The sequence below is a fragment of the Otolemur garnettii genome, unplaced genomic scaffold, assembly GCF_000181295.1.
Source record: "Otolemur garnettii isolate 467f Iridium unplaced genomic scaffold, OtoGar3 scaffold00068, whole genome shotgun sequence".
Taxonomy (NCBI): domain Eukaryota; kingdom Metazoa; phylum Chordata; class Mammalia; order Primates; family Galagidae; genus Otolemur; species Otolemur garnettii.
The window spans coordinates 5,059,239-5,081,550 of record NW_003852463.1 but is presented as its reverse complement, the minus strand read 5'-3'; the positions used below and the strand labels follow the sequence as shown (position 1 = coordinate 5,081,550).

General features: G+C 40.7%; 1 protein-coding gene across 3 annotated transcripts in view; it reads right to left on the bottom strand.

Moving 5' to 3' along the window:
- Nucleotides 1-22,297, bottom strand: part of ADD2 (adducin 2) — a 103,523-nt gene extending 81,226 nt beyond the window's left edge. For 2 of the 3 annotated variants that reach the window (XM_003793434.2, XM_012807391.2), the window contains exon 1: nucleotides 21,936-22,297. The gene's annotated coding sequence lies outside the window, so the exon portion shown is untranslated. Of the gene's footprint in view, nucleotides 1-21,652; nucleotides 21,765-21,935 lie in introns of those variants that run through there. The other variant, XM_012807390.1, reaches the window with a different exon arrangement.
- Between the last annotated feature and the right edge of the window lie 15 nt (nucleotides 22,298-22,312).

The following is a 22,312-nucleotide window of genomic DNA, read 5'->3' as shown; positions in this document are numbered from 1 at the left end:
ATTTATTTAGGCATCACTGGTCTCTTGATGTCTTTACTCATCTCACAGTTTTTTGTTTATTTTTTCATCTCACAATTTAAAAAAACCAACTGGGCTAAATGCTGGCAGACAGCAAACATTTAGCAAATGTCCCCTGTTCTCCAGAAGCTAAAAGTTCAATAGTGGCTTCAAACAAGTAAGCTGACTATCAAGATTGCAGTATGACAGTATGACAAGTAAGCTGAATATCAAGATTACAGATGATCATCCATCATGCCACATGCTTTCACCTTATGCTATGTGCTCTCCCAGCATGCCATGTGCTCTCTCATCATGCCATGTGCTCTCCCAGCATGGCTCCTATTTTCCCATCATGCCACAGAACAGTTGCTTAGGCAACAGAAACTCATCCTGTCTTCTGCGACATTACCCTTTCCTTTTTATCTTCTGCACACATTTTGCATTCCAGGGATAGTATCTCTTCATGGTCAGTGACATAGGAACCACTTAAAATCTCAGACTGACACTTCTGAAACATTACTCAGTTATGAACAAATCATTTGCTTCATATTCAGTGGGATTACCATTTGAAAAAATAAAATTTTGTATAGTAGGTCAACTATCAAAATGGTACAAAGGCATTTGTTGCTTTCAGCTGCCACCTTTGGTTATGAGGGTTGTGTGAGCTGCACTTTCTCGGAAATTTATAATGGCACAACATGTTAATGGCTTTTGAAAAACCTTCATGTGTTATTGTTGATGAGAAAAACAAGTGTTTTGTCATCTCCAATTTGTTGCCTGCACCCAGAACCAAGGAAGGAGCTCACTATAAAGCAGGGTATGGAGAATGGCACAATCTCTGTGATGTTTTTCTCCCAGGGACACCCGTGCCCTCACTTATGAAGAAAATTCCTGTTTTCAATTTGATATCATGATTGCCTTACCATGCAGGTCCTGCCCCCCTCCTTACCCCAAGTCTCTAGAGCAGCGGTTCTCAACCTGTGGGTTGTGACCCATAGGAACTGTATTAAAGGGCCACGGCATTAGGAAGGTTGATAACCACTGCTCTAGAGGTAAGATTAGAAATGTCACATATTCAGGGTAGCGCCTGTGGCTCAAAGGAGTAGGGCGCTGGCCCCATATGCCAGAGGTGGCGGGTTCAAACCCAGCCCCGGCCAAAAACTGCAAAGGAAAAAAAAAAGAAATGTCACATATTCAAACACTAATAAAAAAAGAAGCCTATTTTGGAATCTGTCCTGTGTTTCTGTATCATCTTTGATATTATTATTCATCAGGGTAAGCTGAGTTATACTGCAGTAATAGGGTCCTTTCCCCTGGTCCTGTCGGCTTCTCTGACCATAAAAGAAAGGAAACCAAAGGGAAAAAGAGATCTCTATGGCTCCTTTTCCTGCCAAAATAGATTGTTCATTACAGGTCCATTTTATCTGGATCCAAAACTTACCATTTCCCATCTGGGAATAAAGGCTTGCTATTTGGCTCCCCTGGTGACTAGAATGTGTGACCACAGAGGTGAACATTAAAGACCACTGCCACTGACAAGGTCTCCTGAGTCACTCTGCAGCATCCATCATCTCTAGAAGATGGAAGTCTGTTGTTTCAACTGCTTTAAACATTGGCCAGAAGAAAGCATTGTTTCCATGATGTATTTGAGTATATTACTTTAAACATGGCAGCTACATGCAAAAGGGATTTTGGAGGGTTGTTGAGAGGTAAGTTCCAAATTCCATTAGAGAACATTAGAGGAAATGAAATTAGCTTAGTGCAAACACACTTCAAGCCATTAAATAATTGAAAAGGCACTTAGTGTAGCACAGAGCAGTACAAGTATGGGCACTCTCAAATTGCTTGTGTTGTACTGAACTAATGTTTGGCAAGAGTAAGCTTGGAGGCTGATGCTAAAAACCTAAAATTCTATAGGAGGCACAAGCTTGTGAAGGATAGCTGGGACAAATGTTTGACAAAGGTGATCTCCTGGTCACGATGCCAGGGAAAGTTATGTGCATAGCAGTCAGAACCTCCATTTTGTCCAGGGAACAATATTCCAAAATTTGCAGTTGATATGGTCTTGATCAATAATGTATAAGCAGAAATCTGCTAGGAATTTCTAAGAAAGTCTTAATTTCCTGATAGAAAAAATACACCTCGTCTCTCACCACTTCCTTCTCCTCCATGTCTAGAAGATAGTTAGGAGTCTGGAAATGGAGTATTTGGTTTGAAAATTTTCAAGAGAAATAACACTACCCGCTCAGCATGGCAGAGCAGAGAGACAGGGGCCTGGCATGCTGGTGCCATCAGAAGCCACTGTGCTAGCCCCAGAATTTGGACCACTGGGCTTTCTAAGGAAGGGAAGTAAATCTCTATTTGGCTAAGCCACTGTGGCTGGGTTTCTGCTTCATGCAGCTGGAGACAATCTTCAACCAATATAGAGAGCTATACAGGCAAAGTATATCTCTGTCCATTAAGTTTTGGAATCAGTAGGGTGAAAGGTCCTTGTTACAGGACCTTTCTGAACCTTTTATATCCTAGATGCCAGATGCTGCTGCCAGTAGGGTAGAAAACAATGTTTCCCAAATTCTATTGACCATGGAAGCTTTATTTCACATTACAACTCTTAGAAACAGTGTTAGAAACAGAATAAACTCTGGGAAGCAGTGCTCTAGTCATGCATATGTCTACTCAACATTTTCTCTTGTTCTCTCTCTGCCCCTTTCTTGCCTCCCTCACCCGCCAACTACTCTTCAGACCAAGGAAACAACACATCTTTCTAGAACACACAAACATAAATTTTTAGCAGAAGTTTAAACATAAAATCTTTGTAACTTTGTATATAGGGTTGAATAGTGTCCCCAAAATTCAAGTCTACTTGTAACCTATGACTGTGTCTTTATTTAGAAATGGGGTCTTTGCAGACGTGATCAGGTTAGGTCATAGTGGATTAGGGTAGTCCCTTAATCTAATGGCTAGCATTCTCATAAGCAGGAGATTTGGACATACAAAGCCACAGAGGAGACACACAGATGACCATGTTACAATGAATGCAGCTGCAAGCCAAGGAATGTTGAGAATCTCTGGCAACCACCTGAAGGCAGGAAGAGACAAAAAAGGATTCTCCTCTAGAGCCTTTGGGGGAGCATGGCCTCGCCAGCTTCTTATTTCAGACCTATAGCTTTCAAAACTGTAAGAAAATTAATTTCTGTTGTTGTAAGGCATCCAGTTTGTGATATTTTGTTAAAGCAGCTCCAGGAAATTAATATACTTTATAACATTGCAACAATGTCTATGTGATTGTAATTATGAGCATTAAAGGTCAACATTAAGGCCTGGTCATCTACAGAGCTGCTCCCCAGACCCCCCACAACCAGGTCCTCCACCATATTTTAGCTTCTCATTAAAAAATTATATCCTTCTTGTCGCTTGTCCTTGAAATAAAAGAGCATCTTGAAAACTGTGACATTAAAAAAGGGGAAAGTTGACATTTAAATAGAAATACCCTAAAGAACAGCTTTTCAGAGACCCTGGGTTTCCTACTAATTATTTGCCTTGCCTTATCTTTTCTCAGCTTCATTTGTCTGATCTCTATAATGAAGGAGTTGGATAGAGATCTCTATGGTCCCTTCTTCTTTGACATTCTGGAATTCCAGTGGGAATATTCAGGTGTGTACCATTAGATGCATGTTACTCAGAAACATAAAGTTAGGCAGGGCTGGTTGGGATGGAAAGTTGGAGAAGCAGGACCTTACTAATGCTTAGGGAGCCTTTTGAGCTCTTCTGAGTTCACTTATATACAAGAATCTTACTTCCTGGGATATTTCTTTGAACTGAACTAGAAAATAGAACGCAGTGTTATGTCTGGTGTTACGTTTGCCTCAGCATATTCAAAGTTCTAAAACAGAGGAATGATTCTTTAGGAGAGCTTAATAGAAATTACTAGGATAATTCCCACACTCAAGATAAACTGACACTTATAAAACTAGGTGGATTATTCACATTACAACAGATGTCTTTATTTTGTAAACAAATTTACTAAATATTTCCTTTAAAACAATGGCATAATGAAGTAGTCGCTTAACTGCTCCTCCCCAATCTAAACAACCCAATTAATTTAGACCTTCATCATTTGAACTAGTTTCCATGTACTTGATCACTTAGGTTGTTTTTTCCTAAACACTACCCATTTCTCATCACACTTTGTGATAATGAACTTAGATGACAATATTCTCAAAATCAATCAGCACAAAGGAAACTTAGGAAAGGAACATAGCTTGGAGCGTGAAGTCATTTTCTCAATATATCCCACAGGTTACAGAAAATACAAGGATGAAATAGGAAATAAAAGAATCCTTGCTTTTTGCAAGGACACACAAGACATGTCTTACTGAGGTGCATCACAATATTGCAGTTATTAGACATAAATTATTTTTAGTGCCTTAAATGTACATAGCCCTTGTCAAAATGGTTTGAAGAAGCCAAAGAGACTATAAATTCTGTAACACACACACTCTTTGGACATTTGCCTATGGATATTTGCAATGTAATTTGTGCCTAGCAAGGACACAGAATCCTTAAAACTATCTCCCTAATTCTCTAAGTAGATCAATAGCACTAGTGACTATTACATTTATGACAATATAACAAAGGAGAAAAATAAACCAAAAGAATGAATTGGGATTTTAAAGTCATAATCTGCAAGTCTATGTAGGGTTATCTAGTTAAGTTTATTCATGTACTTAATCCACAAAGAATTTTTTATTGCCAATTATGTGTCCACTTCTCTTATCCAAAAATTAAGATTAATCATACCATCTACCTTATTGTGACGATTAGACTATAAATATGCATCATTAAAACAGGCTGACATGTAGGCAGTAGTGAATGAATATCAGCTACTACTATCATAATGGAGCCACGTGGAAAGATTTGGGATGTGTTTCAGAGGATTGAGACAACAGAATTTGCCGATGGATTGAGAAGGAGAAGAAAAGAGAAAACCAACGGCAACTCCAAGATTTTTGACTTGAGCAACTGGGAAGATAATGTAAGGAAAATGCAGAGAGAAATGGGTTTGAGGAAAGAAATCAAGAGCTCCAGTAGGGTCATGTTAGGTTTAATCTGAGAGGCCTGTAAGATATCCACGTAGAAATGTACAAATCTTCTACCTCACTACTCTTGCTTCAGATTTCAAAGCAAGATCCAAAGACCAGCAACATCAACATCACCTGGGACATTGGTGAAACTGCAAAAGTCTCAGGCCCCACCTCAGACCTGTGGAACTGGAATCTGCATTTTAACAGGATCCTCAAGTGATCTGTGTGCGCATTAAAAAATTCAAGAAGCAATGCTAGCATTCGGGGAAACTAGAGATTTTGAAGTCATCAGCATATACATGAAGGCTAAAGCCAAAGCCTTGATGGGCTTCCCTAAAGAGAGTATTTAAGGAAGACAAGGTGGCCCAGGACAGAGCCATGCAGCTCTCTCACACTTAGAGGAAAAGGAGGAGCAGCCGTTGAGGCAGGGAAAACCCAGAGATGAGGTATTACAGAAGGCCAGGTAGTAAGAGTGTTCCGACTGCGTCCAAGGCTGCGGATAGGTCAAGTAAGATAAGTATAAAGAAGAGGCCATTAGATCTGCTGATATGGAGGTCATCTTCAATGACCTTGACAAGAGTAGCCTCAGAAAAGGCTGAAAGCCACAGATAAGACAGAAGCCCAAGTGCAGACAGTGGGGGACAAGAAGTAAGAGAGGGACCGAAGACAACTCTTCCAAGGAGTTTTGCCGAGAACAGTAAGAGAGAAATGGGGTCGTAGCTAGAGATACTACCTAAGGTACAGGTAAGCATGCTGAATGCCGGAGGGAATGTTGGAATTGAGAGAGAAATAATGATGCAGAAAAGAGAAAGGCCAATAGCTGGAGTAGCGTTTTTTGAGAAGACGACAGGGAAAAAGCTCATCGTCCAGAAGGTAAAATGCCTTTTGACAGAAGCAGGGGCCACTTGACCCACAGCAGTACGTCAGGTGGGGGCTTGGTGGTAGGAAGATGGGGGAGCTCCCAGATCATTGCTTCCGTTTTCCAACGAAGTTGGAGGCACCCAGCAAAGTGGGTAGGGTGGAGAGGAAAGGGGAGTTAGAGAAAGAAAGAGTTGAATTCATCATTTTAGAAAATGGGAAAGTAAATGCCTCAGAATTGCCAGGTAGAACAGGGTGCTTTTTTGAGATTTTGGCCATGCATTAAAAACAAAACAAAACAAAAAAACCATGTTCTTCTATAACATGCTTCATTCCTCCAAAAATGACCTAATGTTCTAAGGCATAGACGCATGAATCATGAGAAAGCGCATCCTCTACATCAATTCTCATTATTCCTGTAAGCACTTTATTACATTAAATGTCACCATCAGCAGAACAAGGCTAAACAAGGGAGTCATCACAGAGCAACAGGGAGAGGGTGATACAAAAGGACAGGCGCTTTCTGTCCCCTCCATTAGATTTGTGGCTGAGGGGTGAGGCAGGAATTAATGACATAAGAACACAATCTGTCTCAAGGGAGAAAGTTTTTCCTCCTGTCTTTACAATTCACAAGAACTGCTAGGAAATCCCTCATGAGACAAGTACTTTGGTAAACAACACCAGATACTGTTAATTGCCTTTAATTGAGTTTTGAACAAGCCCAAGTCGATAATGCCTTCTTGGTTACTTCCTTCCTTCACATTCAACAATCACATAATTCTTTGCAGCACTTTCTAATCCAGCTACATAAAGGCCATTCCTGTGATCCACAAATCAAGAAGCCAAAGCCTGGCTGTCCTTTGAGCACCCTGTTGGCCCACATCCCTGTTCTCAGGCCTGGGCACACAACCACCTTCAGCCCCGTGGTCACCTCCCTCTATTCCACTTTGTAGTCACCTCCATCTATTCCTTCAAAAACCCCACTGAGAAGCACACGTCTTCAAACCAACTTCCCATCACCCCTCTTTATAACTATCCTCTACTGCCCGCCCGGTCACTGCCCTTGTTCTCTGATGACATCAGCTGCTGGCTCCATCACTATCCTTACTCATGCCTGCTGACTTCCATGTCCACACAGTGATCCACCGGACACCTAGCGTCACTTCTCCACAGCCTCTCATACCAGTCATCTCTCCTTCCACCCCAGCGTCAGCCACTATCCTGTGATCATACCCTAGATCTTGCCATCACTAATGATATCATCACCTCTGATATCTGGATGTCAACATCCTCCTCCCTGACCCTGCCATGCCAGCCCACCTACTCTGGTACTCTCTCCCAGCAATTCTCCAACATCTCGGAGATCCTCTACTTATGAGGGGCTTGCTTTCCTCCCTTCCCTTCTCCTGACCTAAGGGAGCAGCCCCTCATCATACAAACCACAAAATCCTCCAGAAGAGATCAGAAGCAAGAGGGAAGAGTCAGATACCCCCACTCTCAACATCATCCCCCTGTCTACCATCTTCCTTTCAGGCAACTCTCCCTACAGCCCGCCATGCTAGCCCCCCTGCCCCCATTTCCATTTGAGTCTAAGGAGGTGTCCTCCCCTATTTGCCTTAGATTGGCAGAACCTTGCTGCTATTTAAAAAATAAGCAGGGCTAGACATGGTGGTTCACACCTGTAATCCTAGCACTCTGGGAGGCCGAGGTGGATGGATTGCCTAAGCTCACAAGTTGGAGACCAGCCTGAGCTCACAGGTTCAAGATCAGCCTAAGCCAGAGCAAGACCCGTCTCTAAAAATAGCTGGGCGTTGTGGCAGGTGCCTGTAATCCCAGCTACTTGGGAGGCAAGAGAATCGCTTAAGCCCAGGTGTTTAAGTTGCTGTGAGCTCTAATGCCATGGCACTCTACCAAGGGTGACAAAGTAACACTCTGTGTCAAATAAATAAATAGCAAACAACCAAAAAAGACACTGTGGTACTTATGCACATGATGCTCAGCCACACTGATCATTACAGAAATGCAAACTAAAACCACAGTGAAATACTACTCTATACCTACTATGTGGGTAAAATTAAAAAAAAAAAAAAACCTGACAATACCGAGTGAATCACAACTAGAACTCTCATACATTGCTGAAAGAATGCAAAACAGTTCAACCAATTTGGAAACAGCTGGCCGTTTCTTACAGAGTTAAGCATGCACTTACCAAATCACACTGCAATCCCACTCCTAGGCACTTACACAAGGGAACGGAAATCTTCATATAAAAACTTGTTTGCCAATGTACACAGTGGCTTTATTCAAAATCGTCAATAACCAGAAACAACCCAAATAATCTAATGGGTGAACAGTAAAACAAACTGAGGTACAGATATCTTACTCAGCAATCAAAAGGAATGACAATCAATATTTGTAACAACATGGTTGAATCTCAGAAACATTATGTAAGGTAAAAGAAGCCTGGCACAAAGGGCCACACTGTATGATCCCATTTATATGACATTCTGGAAAAGGCAAAACCAAAAACAGATGGGTGGTTGCCAAGGACTGTGGGTGGAATGAGGGGATTTACTACTAAGGGGGGCGAGGAAATTTTTCTACCTTGATTGTGGTGGTGGTTACATTACCGCATATGTACATCAAAATTCATAGACCTGTACATCTAAGAAAGGGAACTTTATGTATAAGTTCTCTCAATAAGCTTGACTTTAACAACAACCAAAAAAACACAAGTAAATAAATTATTTAGTTACCTTCTATATAATACTGGAGTTAATACAATAATAAGTAATATGCCAGCAGAACAAACAGCAGCAGAGCAAATTACTTTTAAAAAACTGGTCTCTGATCCTACAGTAGCTGCACTCTAACTCAAGACAACTCGCATACTGACATACCTTTCCTGGTATCCCAGGTTCATTAGGAGGTGCCATATTGCTGCCTGCCATCTGGGAGCTGGGCCGTCATCCATCTCAGCCACTTCTTGAATAGGGCACAAATGGCCTCACTCCAAATCCAGAGCCACCAGGCCCCACTGATTGGCAGAATCAAAATGACTGATATCCTGAAAGTTAGACCCTGCCTTTGCAGCCTTGTCCAAGTATCTCACCCACAACACTTCTGAGTGCAGCAGCCAAAAAAAGGCCTGTATCATGGGGATTACAAAGTGGGAATGGAAACCTTTCTCAAAATCGGACTAACTTTGAAAAGATGTTTTAGCAGGTAAAAGGTAATGGAGCATCTCAAATAGGAAAGACACCGAGATAGTTACTGATGGGATCTGCAAACGAAGCCCCATCTTCTTCATTCCCTAGTGAATTTGCTCTTTCTGGGGCATATCCACCCATCTGTAACATGCTATGAACCCAACTCAGGACAATAAAAGCCAGACCCCTCTGCATAAACTGAAACTATAGATCTCCTTTACAGCATTGTCAATTTAATTAAGCATTGCTTCCTGGGTGTCCCAGTTGTAGAATCTGTGGGTATTTGCCCCATTATTATAAATCAACAGATTTATCTTTTGATAATCTTCTCCAGCTATCTTCATTTTATGTTTGAAATTGATGCATGTTTAACATCATTTCAAGATGAAAACCTCCAATTTTAAAGAAACAGCAAATAGCAGATATTTTTTAGGTATGGAAAATTTGAAAATAGATAAAATTAGAGAGTAGGCAATAATGAATGCCTAGTACTCATCACCTAGCTTCAGAGTGGACTGCAGTTTCCCCAGGAGAGTCCAGGTTATGCCTCCTGTTCCAATGTAATTATTAATAGCACCTCCTCCACTCTAAAAACTGTGTCAGTTTAGATGATACACTATACCCAGACTCAATAATTATCCGCTCATGGGCTATTTTAACTCACCTCTAACACACTCATCCTCCCAGAAAAAAAGACTACTTTGAGATAGATGCTAAACCTACAATTTCATTTATAAATATAACAGACATTTTTTTTTTGAGACAGAGCCTCAAGTTGTCACCCTGGTTACAGTGCCATGGCTTCACTGCTCACAGCAACCTCCAACTCCTGGGCTCAAGCGAGTGTCCTGCCTCTGCCTCCCAAGTAGCTGGGACCACAGGTGCCCGCCACAACACCAGGCTATTTTTTGGTTGCAGCCATTATTGTTGTTTGGCGGGTCCGGGCTGGATGCGAACCAGCCACCTTAGGTGTATGTGGCTGGTGCCTTAGCCGCTTGAGCCACAGGCGCCGAGCCTATAACAGACATTTTAAGAGATTTTACAATAGTTATTTGACATCCTTAATCTTGATATATCTTCAGTTCAGAAATAATATAACAAGTACAGGCTTCAAAAATGATAAGCGTATAACTTTAAGAGTTAAGATATATGACAGGATCCCCAAAACTTATTTTCAGTCTTAATGACCATTGCTAAGGCTGAAAAATGAGGCAATGATCCCCAAAAAGATGGAAACCCAGAGGCCATTGAAATTTCTTGTGCATTGTATGAAACTCTATATTTATCATGTGAATAGAGTCTTTGGCATCCACAATTTCTGCCTTCTCATCCAGCTGGAAAAAAAAAAAAAAAAACAGTAGCCCTCCCTCTGAGATGATCTACTCTATTAGTTTACTTACTTTGTCTGTTACCTTCTTACTTTCCAGGTCTAAATCAATGACCAATGACCAACCAGGCTCTCAGGCAAAGTTTCACCTTCTCTTAATCCTCATTTTTATCCTAATCCCTTTTAGACTATTATCCACATTCTTCTTTCTACTTTGCCACTTCTACTTTTCTGTATCTCTCAGGAAAACTAACTGAGCTTCTTAGAATTGTATGTAAATGAAAATTCAATAATCTGAGTAAGGAGGAAAAATGCTTAAATGTTTTTGGATTATTCTAGATGGGAGAAGATACTGGAATTGAGTTGATAGGCATTGTGCCTATTTGACTGTGTTTTCATAACAAAGAAAAGCAAATTTCACCAGAGTTTGAATTTTGGATCATGGCCATGCTAATAGTTTGTTTTACTACTATGCATGGCTTAATTAAAAATTAATGCCTCCAGCTTCTAATCCAAGGTGGCAGCCCTACCCCACCTATCCCTATGTTTCTCTCTCTCTCTCTCCTTGGACCTCATTACATTGATTATAGGGAATAAAAATATATGTTATTCTCTTACATTAGGATCCTATTCCTAATCCCACAATGACAAAGTAAAAGCAGGTCATAACCAGAAGAGATATTTGAACAAATTTCTGGAAAACAGAAAGCAGATGGGGTCTGGTGACTGATGTTTGAGGGCAAAAGAAGCTACAACCTAGATTTCAAGCAGAGGAGGCCAGAGCCAAGGAGAGGAGGCAACTGATCAGCCTGGAAGAGCCCTGAGGATATCCAAACTCTGAGATGGAAATTACTATGGAGGGCAGGAAGCATAAAAAGGGGCTGGACACAGGGGCACAAAATACAGATCACTATGCCCAGCAGCAGACCCTCTCCACACCCTCTCCTGTCCCCACATATGGCAGACCATAGTCAGGCACTCAAGTGTAGTCACCTTTTTGTCTCAAAATAACACACATATACTGCTGTTTCTAAATGTCGGGTCGGTCTTCTTAGAGAAACTGCACACAACACAGGGGAGAGCTAGAGCAGCTGGGATGGGACCAGTGCCCCCAGAGGATAGTTCTTCTTAGAGGGGTCACTTAGGAGGCCCCAGATAACAGAATTAATTTGAAATTCACCCTGGGAACATTTTCCAATTAGTACACCAAGGGTTGAGTTGAGATATCAGAGCCCCTGAGAAGGTTATAAAATCCTAGCATGTTACTTATTTTGCAGTGAATGATATCAACCCAGTCAGGTAATGAACACTTTAAATAAGAGTTTTCAGCTTTTCAAATTACCCTATAGAGAAATCACAGAAACCAACTGTGGCTAGAGAACAGAATGAATATTTCATCAACTTCAGATAATGCAAAAGTAAGGAGGAGGCAGGCATGGAGAGGTAGTGATAATAGCTTTATCCTACAGAGTAGAGAGGCAAGTAACATGGTCAACAGTTGATGGAATAAGAAATCTGGTTTCAATACATATATCATCTAGAGTTGCAGGGATGCCCAATAGAAAGGCAGCAAGGAGATGGAGGTGTGAGGTAAATAACCTATATCCTTGACTTTCATGGCAGGAAGTCATCAGATGAAGACTACAGTTGATAAATTCAGAAACAGCAGTATAGGCATGGTATGTTTGAGATAGAGAGGTAACTACAGCAGAATGCAAAACATAGGTAAAAGGTTTACCTGTGGATAAAGGATTTGGGGTGGGATTATTGCTTTTTATTAAAAGTCCTTCAGTCCCATTTGATTTATTAGCTCTACATATACATTGCTTTAGAAACTAGAAATTTGGAGACAGAAGAAAGAAAAAATAATGGCATGTTTGATGAAATAAGAGAGAGGAAGTTGTACCCACAGTACGGTAGGAACGAGCTGGGTACTGCATAACTATGGTAACAGATGTAGCTAATTTAGGACGCAAATGAGAGTGCTGGAAAGATCTAAGAGAAATGTGGTGTTAAGAAGGAAGGAGAATAAATTCTAAATAAAGGGATGCTGAGATAATCAGTATGGATGCTCTGCCATCTGACACAAGGGAAGGAGAGAACTGAACCCGCCCTCACTTTTTCTGTGTTGTTTCACCATAGATTTTTCAAAGTAAAAGCCAAGAGATTCTTATGGGGACTCCATGCTGAGTAAGGAACACAAACATGAGGAAATTCACACTCGGTAAAATAACTTAGGCGGAAAATCATGTCCATTGTTAAATGAAATAGTCTTCATAATGTCTCCCTGCATTTCAAAGTTTAATAACTTCATTTGTTCTTTGAGAAAAATAATTCATAAATGTCATCCAAGTGCCCTTGTATTGATTGTCCCTTCAATAAAATGATTCATAATCAAGCATGAGCATTTAACTATCCTTTTGAAATTCCACAGAAAATTACCAAAGGAATGTAAAAACAGGAACAAATCTGCATCACTTTGGTTACGAGGATGGCTGCCATCCATGCAGCAGGAACTGTGAGGAGGCATCTTTGCAACATCAGTTCTGCCCATCCAGGACTATAACGTTCTATGTCTTGAGTAAATATTGGTGGTTCCTATTTTCTGTAAAAATTGTCCATTTCATCAAGGTTTTCACAGATGATAGGAAATGATAATGCATAGTGTTCTTATGATTTCAAGTCTTTTCTCCCCTGTGTACCATATGTCAGTTCCAGCATTGTGGATTTTTTTTTCCTGTTTTTTAAATCTTAATTAGGCTTGCTAGACACTTGTCTCTTTTATTGCCTATCTAAAAGAACCAACTTGCTGGATAAAAGATGAGGGGAGGGCATACAAAGAGGAACAAAGTACCCACGAAAGGTATAGAAATGGGGGAGGGGGCAGGGTGTGCTCAGAAGAGTCTGTTCAGAAAGATGGAGTGGTTCAGCCTCCTGAGGGGCAGAGTGTGATGAAGGAGCAGAGCAGTATTTGCTGGGTAAGGAATTTGAGCTGGGGGTAGAGGAATGATGATATTAAATTTGGGGTTCAAAAAGATTAGCAATGAATGGAGGGAGATCGGGCTGAAAGCAGGGAAGGCAGGAGGTGCTCTAAGGTAATGAAGGGTTTCAGCCAGGAGCAGTATGGTGGTATGAAACAGAAACCCAAGCAAACCAGCCCAGAGAGGATGCAGGGGCAACCTCATCAACATAGGAACCAAAGCCTAGCTGGGTCTCATGGAAGCTACTAGAATTGGAATCAACTCAGGCCCCTGTGGAGATAGGGTGAAGGATGTCAAATGGTTCTCAAACCTTCCAATGATAGAAGCCAAAGGGATTTACTACTTGGTCTAGTAAGTTTTTCTCCAGCCACTTCAATGATAGGCACACAGAAGACAATTCCAGTAGCAAATGGAATTTGTTTTCAGGGAACCAAATCCTAAGCTCCCTGGCCTGCAGGTCCTGCCCTGAGAGGCTGCAAGGTGAGGGCCTGTGTCAGATTAAATAAATACATACATTAGGGGCATTGACTGCTGGGTCGAGCAACATTTATTTTTATACTTAAAGTATCTTTATTTTTAGCTGGACCTGAAAAGTTGATCAGAATCGACCTTGTCTGAAGCTGGCTGTGTTTAAGCTCCAGTTTATTGGGCGCTCCCTCAGCACACATGAGGATTGGGGATTCACCACTTGAGTTGGCAGTACAGATACAGTTACTAGAGCCCCTTAATTCCTCTCACCCCATTGGCCATACCACAGCTCACCCAACTCTGTTTAACTTAGCCAGAGGATTATTCTAGGACTGACAGGGAGGACAGCCCTGCTTCTCCCAGGAGGGCCCCATGTTGAATCAGGCACTGGCTAATATTTGATTGGCACCTTCTGTACCATATCTCCTAAAAAGTCCTGAAGGAATCTAGGCCTGTTGTCTATTTTCTCCCTGTTTTCTAAAATTAAAACAGGTCTGTTTTCCTTATTGTATTTGTCTTTGTCCTTTTGGAGAGAGGGAAGGTAAACATTTAGGCCCTCGTTGCCATCTCAAAACTATCTCCATTAGTGTGTTTGTAACTTGTACCTTCAGCCCAGATCTCCCTTCCAGGTCTCAGCCCAGACACACATACCTGCCTCTCTTCCAGCCATCCCCACCTCAAACTCTTCATGTCTAAAACTGACTACTGCCTTCCACAAACTACTTTCTTCTCGGTTATGCTAGATTACCCAATAATCAGCCAAAGCAAGTTGAGAATATCAGCCAAGCAGAGGCTCCAGACACTCTTGGGATGAATTTGATAGATATTTTTTGAAGCATCAAAGTAGTCATCATGGAGATGTTATACTTATAACATTGAGCAAGATACAAATGGCATGATTCTAATTTTATCAAGTTTAAGAGAAACAAGTCTGATGTATTTGTTTGAGGATGCAAGTTTAAATTGTAAAACTATAAAAGAAAGCAAGAAAATGACTACCATAAAAGGAAAGTGAGTGGTTACCAACAGGAGGAAGGAAGAGGAGGCAGACAAGGGTTCTGGGAATTGGCAATGACCTGCATGTGGTCACATGGGCATTCACATTATAAGACTTTGCTAAGCTGCATATTTGTTTCATGGCCTTTTCTATAGCTGTGTATGTTTTATATATTTTATGAGAGTTTTTTTTTTTTTTTTTTTTTTGTAGACAGTCTCACTCTGTTGTCCAGCCTAGACTGCCACTGTGTCAGAGCTCACAACAACCTCAAACTCCTGGGTTCAAGTGATCCTCCTGCCTCAGACTCCCAAGTAGTCCAGACTACAGGTACCTGCCACAATGCCCAGCCTAATTCTTTCTATTTTTCATAGAGATGGGGGTCTCACTCTTGCTCAGGCTGGTCTTGAACTCCTGAGCTCAAGAGATCTGCCCACTTCAGCTTCCCAGAGTGCTAGAATTATAGGCGTGAGCCACTGCGACCAGCTTAAGGGTTTTTCTTTTTCTTTCTTTTTTTTTAAATAAAGTAGTCATTGCGCAGGAAAAAAATCTAAAACTTTCCTGGTCTTTCGTACAGTTATTTTGATAATAGTGGCAACAAACTTATTTTCCATATTACAAATGGCCAGGAGACAAAAATACTAAATCTAGAGTTTTTAGGTAAAAAGTTTTTAATAAAAAGTATGTGCCCCCCCAATGGTATTAGTGTGTGAGGGCAGAGGGCAGCATAAGGAAGTTCTTAGGCAAGCAAGAACTAACAGAATATATTACCTTTTCTGAAAAAAAATTCCAACGAATCAAGAAATAAGTAAAAATAAAGACTGAACACAGGAAAAGGATTGAGTGCTATAGCCTAAATGACTCTCAAATACTCAGTCTAAAAAGTAGCTATTAGTATGACTGTGACACATAATATAAATGTCAAAATTAATTATGCAAAGCAAAAGCATGCATTGTTTTTCTTTAAAAAAAAAAGGTAAACTGGATCTAAAAGCCAATATATTTTTAAGATAAAAAGTTAAATGGGGGAGGTGAAGAAAAGAAAGAAATTCAACTATATTAAATCTCTGGAGGGAATTAATAGACATAACAACTATATTTTCAGTGTCAATGAGGACGAGTAGAAAAAATGGGTCTTTTCCCTTTATCTTAAGAGGAAGGAAATCTTATACTACATTTAAATTGATAAAAAGAATGAAGAAATAGCTTGGAATTTTTTAATGTAAAATAAAATGTTCAAACATCAACTATATTATATATTATAAATTTGGTCTGAAAAATCCAATTATGTTGTTTAAAATAGACAAAAATAAAAATGGCATGGAGTAAGAAAACTTAAAAAGAAAAAAGAATGAGCATCACGCCATAAAAATGAGGGGAAAAAAAGAAGACAAAAAGGAAGAGACAATAAAACAAAAGAAAATTTGAAAATAAAGCAGATTTATTTTATCATGGACGTGCTAGAGTCACAGCGTTTGTGTCTCATAGGATGATCAGCCCTCCCCATTTGCCTGATGTTGTTCTGGCTTTAGCAGTGCAAGTCCCTCATCCCAGTAAACCCATCGGGGCCCTAAGTAACACAGCACCAAATATAACTATATAAAAATATCTGAAATATACAAAAATGTATGTTATATGTATCTATATATATATATTAGCCTACATTATATGTGCAGTATTACAAAAGTTTTAAGATACACAAAACTCAAGAACTGTAAAATCCATGTGGATGGACGCCCTCCCAGTAACACCAATAAGCTGAGCAAGTTGAAATTTGCATGGATGAATCAGAAAGGACACTGTTGACTGTTTCTTGGCAGTGAGACATGACATAGTCTGTCTCAAAACTTTCATAGTGACCCATGTGCATTAAGTAAATATATAACTATGTATATATGAGACACATAGATATAAATGCACATGTATATAATTTGTATACACCAAGGAAAGCTGTCAAAAATACCATTATAGTAAAGACTAACATAACTCTTGTGCTCTTTGGCAGGTATTTAGGTACAAAGAAAATTTAGAAACAGATTTAAATGATATAATCAATAAACTTATTTTAATCTGTACAATTGAAATTTGTTCCCCACAGAGGAAAAACTTTCTTTTTATCTCACTCCGTGACATTGGCAAAGCTTTCCTGTGTAGTTTGTCTTAGAAGATTAGCCAGGATGAATCTTAACTGGTAGCCTGCCATTCCATGCATGCTCTTTGAGTTTGGGGGACTTGGTAGTGGTGGCAGTTAAAGACAGTTTTTCATATCGCTACTTTTAAATTCTGTATAGCCATGGTACATGTGGCTACAAACTCTTCTCAAGATTCAAAATTCTAAGAATTGTGGGTATGTTCCTACAGACACAGTTTTTCATATTGCTACTTTAAAATTCTATATAGCCAAGGTATATGTGGCTACAAACTCTTTTATTAAGATTCAAAATTCTAAGAATTGTGGGTATGTTCCTATACACAGTTAAAAATGCTTAAATATATAGAAATCCTCTTTGAAGGAAAAAATTTCTCACAGAATTAAGGGTTGACCTAAGTCACTTTTATTAAAATGTAGCTTAAATGTGTACACTCATAGATACCAGATCTAAATACCTATGCTTTATAGCTTTTATATTGTTAAAATGCCAACATATGGCCAGGTGCAGTGGCTCACACCTGTAATCCTAGCACTCTGGGAGTCCGAGGCAGGTGGATTGCCTGAGCTCACAGGTTCAAGAACAGCCTGAGCAAGAGGGAGACCTCATCTCTAAAAGCAGCTGGGCATTGTGGCCAGCACCTGTAGTCCCAGCTACATGGGAGACTGAGGCTAGAGAATTGCTTGAGCTCAAGAGTTTAAGGTTGCTGTGAGCTATGACAACACAGCATCCCACCAAGGGCAACAAAGTGAGACTCTGTCTCAAATAAATAAATAAATAAATAAAATGCCAACAAAATATACAAATAAATACAACCATCAAACTTTGAAATGTCAAATTAATACAATTAATTTACTGCAATAGATAATAATGTTTTGCTAAAACTAAAACACCATTTGAGTCTAATGATAAAAAGATGTAGCCTCAGATCTAATTTCTACATGTTATCATTCTCTGAATTTTGACTTCAACAATACATATGTACACAATGTATAAAGCGTTCTATATAAAACAATATTAATAGCCCCAAAAATGTGTTTGCTAGTTGAAAATAATCAGATATTACAATTTAAATTTCAGCTATCAACCTATCTGGGAGTGCCTACAAAAATAAGGTATCATTTCACACTAATAAAAATTGTAATAATCACTAACATTTATTGAACCTTACTTTCATTAACGCTCATAACATCGCTATGAAATCAGTACCATATATTTATGCCTATATCATCATAAAAGGAATCTGAGCAACAGAGAGGTTGAGTAACTTGCCCAAAGTTCACAGCTTCATAGACAAATAGGCTTTGAAGTTCAGGCAGGTCTGGCTTCAGTTAACTATTATACCAAATTACCTGTTTCATTTCCTTGGACATATGATATTTATTGAGAAAATGCGAAATCTTCATTAAATGAAGACCTAATCCAACTATTGCTGAAACTAACAATAGCAATTTTTTCATTGTGTTTTTACTACAATGCCTGCTGCTAATAAACTGCAGCAAACTCGATCCCCAGAAAGGTGAGACTCAGATGAGCTCTTTCTTCCTTGCCAATACAGCAGTGGTCACCAAGAGTTGTTTTTTTCGGTTTGGCAAGTCTGTGTGTGCCTGAGTGGACTCACTTCTCTCTCCAACCATATCCAAACACCCTTTTCCTTCATCTGTACTGTGATCTGAGCCACCAGGTCTGGCCCTGGCTCATATAGGAAGACAGAAGCAAACACATACCCCAGCATAGGTTTGGGGCTTGCTATCGGGATGATCCAGATCAGAATAATCCAGAATAATAATAACTATCATTATTAGTTACTTAAGACTACTACTGGAATAAAACCATGATTTTTAGAGAATATATAAGTCCACCAAAAAACATACATCCTCAGAGCCCCAGGGGTCTGAGAGACCTGTGGTGTGACAGCATGAGCTCACACTGAGAAACATTGTAAAAAAACAACCACACGAAATTCATCCTTGTGTCTGACAAGGAGGTGAGTGAAGGCATCATTCCAAACACTGCGTCATATTCGGAAGTACCTTTCTGGTCGTAGAATTAAGAATTGTTATGCTTCTCCTAAGTATTTTTTATTTGGTGTTTTTATGTTCTAGATGTGTAATGTTTTGTATTTTGTGTATCCCCTGCATAGCTCTTGTGACAGTCTGTAATTATATATTCATTTGAGGGATTAAGTGATGAATGTCCATTTCTTGCATTTATCTTTAAGTGCCCCATCAGGGCAGACACCACATCTATCAACTTCATCCCTTTGTTTCCAGTAGTTCCTTACTGAATGTTTAATTGAATGAGTTATGGAATAAATAAAACATATATGCCATAGGCTGGGCAATTTCCTTGTTGCCTGCGTAGCTAGTAAGTTAAGAGCCAGATTTGCTTCCTGCCTATAGGCAGCACAGAGGGTCTCATACTTGTGCTTTTGTACTGGCCTCATTCTTAATGACATTTCATGTCTGTACCCTTAATTTCCTTTTTTCTTTCCCATCTACTTCTAAGTTTAGGCTTCCTTGCTATCTTTTATGAATTCCCTATAAACTGTCTTAAATCCCTTATGGAACAATGTAGTTGATAAATAAATAAACTTAGCAAAGTCTTTTTATATATATATTGAAAATCTTAATACTAAACCCTTGGCCAAAAAACATATTTGATTGTCTGCTAACTTTAATAGTTGAGTTTTACTGATTCTAGCACTATGCTAATATTTAAAACAAATTCAATCCAAGCCTAGAAACCTCAGGTAATGTGTCCTTTCAGGCATTGTTGTGTATTGTGTATGCACATTTCTAAAACAGCTAGGCAATTTTATGGGTAAGGACAAACTTAGAACTTGCTACAAAATTGTTATGGATTTTGGATCAAAGAATGATTTATCTTTTTTTTTTTTTTTTTTTTTTTTTTGAGACAGAATCTCACTCTGCGGCCCTGGTTAGATTGCCATGGCATCCTGGTAGCTCTACAATGACCTCAAACTCTTGAGCTCAAGCAATCCTCTTGCCTCAGTTTTTCTATTTTTAGTAGAGATAGGATCTCTTGCTCAAGCTGGTCTTGAACTCCTGAGCTCAAGCAATCTGCCTACCTTGGCCTCCCAGGCATAAGCCACCCTGCCCAGCCCCAAAAATGATTTATCCTTAGTGGTTTTACAAAATGTATTGACAACATACTAAGAAGGAAAAGTTTGCTCTTATCTGCCCCATATAAGGGGTGGGAATAAAGGGGTGAGGGGACCTGGGCAAGATTCAGGCCTATAAGCATTAAGAAAAGTCAGATCACTTTACAGAATAAAAGTAAAACATTATAAAAATAAAAATATTACAAGGTCTAACCCCCCTTTTAAAATCTCTAACATTTACCTTAAAGGTGAGGGAGCCTGGGCAAGATTCAGGTATTAAGAAAAGTCTGATCACTTTACACTTTAGAACATTATAAAGTAAAAACATTAAATGGTCTAAATCCCCTTTTAAAATCTCTAACATTTACTTTATTCACATGTTTGTGGGAGGTGTTACTTCCAAAACTGAAATTTTACTGTTCTCTCCTTTAATTATATTCATTTAAAGCTCTTCCGCTTTGAATGCTGAACAGCTATATTTCCCTTAAAATGAAACATAATCTACAACCCCCACTAAATGAAAACACTCTTTGCTACACAAGTTAACCATCTCGCAACTCCCAACTAGACCCACAAACTACAAATGAAAAGAGCTGAGCGCACCCTCTCCAATCCCTTTGCTCCAGCCATTATGCCAGACCAACCCCTCCTTTCTTGTCCGTCAGAAGGCATGAAACGTCCATTTGGGAAACTGAATTTGAGTTCCAGTATTGATAAGGTTCATTTGAGTCAGCTGAATCTTAGATGACAAACTGCAAGAGGAGGGAAGAGTAGGCGTAAAGCACCAGATGGGTAATAATCATGTGTCATAGGTAAATGACAATTTTTAAAAAGAATTTGATAGTGTGTGGGCTGGGACTTGCTTTTTTATCATTTATTTTTATTTTAAATTTGTATTATTTTGGCAGGGGATGGAGATTAGGGGTGAGAAAAGGAAGGCGGAGGGAAGGCAAGACAATAGGCCAGACCCCAGCGCCTGATCGGCATCCTAATCAGCCCGCCCCTCCTTCCCTTCCCCCCCAGTTCCAGGTAGTCAGTGGTGGTGGTTTCAAAACAAGCAGACACTGACTCCTGCCTCTGGGACTAAGGATGGCCTCCTCCGGGGCGCAGAGGGGAGGGGAGGCAGGGGAAGATGGAAGCTAAGAGATAAACAGACCGGCAAGACCTCCTCGGGGACAGTGGCCTTTTATCCCCTCAAAGTGGAAGAGCAGCATAAAATCCAGACCTACGGGGCCTCTCTCGAGCCAGTTGCCCCAATCCAAATGTGGGCAGCTGCCAGCACCTGCTCTGCCAGCCCCTGCGGCTGAGGGCGGCGCCGCGGCATCCCGAGGCAGGGGGAGGGGGGCAGGCTCCCCCGGAGGGCGGTGGCCGCGCGGGAAGGGAGGGGAGGGGCGGCCCCGCGCAGCGGCGAAGCAAGGCTTGCTAGACCTCCACCCTGCCCGAGAAGAAAGCCCTACCTGCCAGGCGTTTTGCTCTGAGCCAGGGTCCCACCGTCCCCAAGCAAGGGCCAGCGCTCGCAGCCCCGATTTCCAAAGAGCCTCCAATGTTACATCATCACCAGAAACCTTTAGGAGCAAACCCACAGCGGCCGGCTGGGGCCCCACCACCGACGCGCGCTAGCAGACGCTCACCTGGCTGGACCAACCAGCTTCCGCGGGCGGAAGGATGCTCAGGGTCGCAAAGCCTTGAAAATCAACAAAACCAAGGCAATTCCTATTCCCATTCCCAGGACGGCCTTACCTCCCGCATGGCATCTTATCCGTCTCTGCGCTTCCGCTCTGAGTTGGGTTTTGTTATTTGTGAGGGGTTTTTTTGCGGGAAGGGGCGGTTAAAAAAATCCACTAGCTAATTTGCAGAGCAGTGTTTTCTACCCATCCTGCAGCCCCGCACTCGTCAGAGCTGCCGGGATTCCACCAGCACTGCAGCTTCTGCGCGTCGGTGGTAATCACGGAGCACAGAGGCTGCGACTCGTGACAAAAGGCTCTGGTTCCCGCTCGTCCCTCACAGCCCTGCTGTCAGAATTAAATCCATTTACCGCACGAGGCTGGGAGGAAATGAGAGCTCTCCTGGCCGTGCGCGCTGACAAAAGGCCGCTTCACGGTGCCCACAGCGCCCCC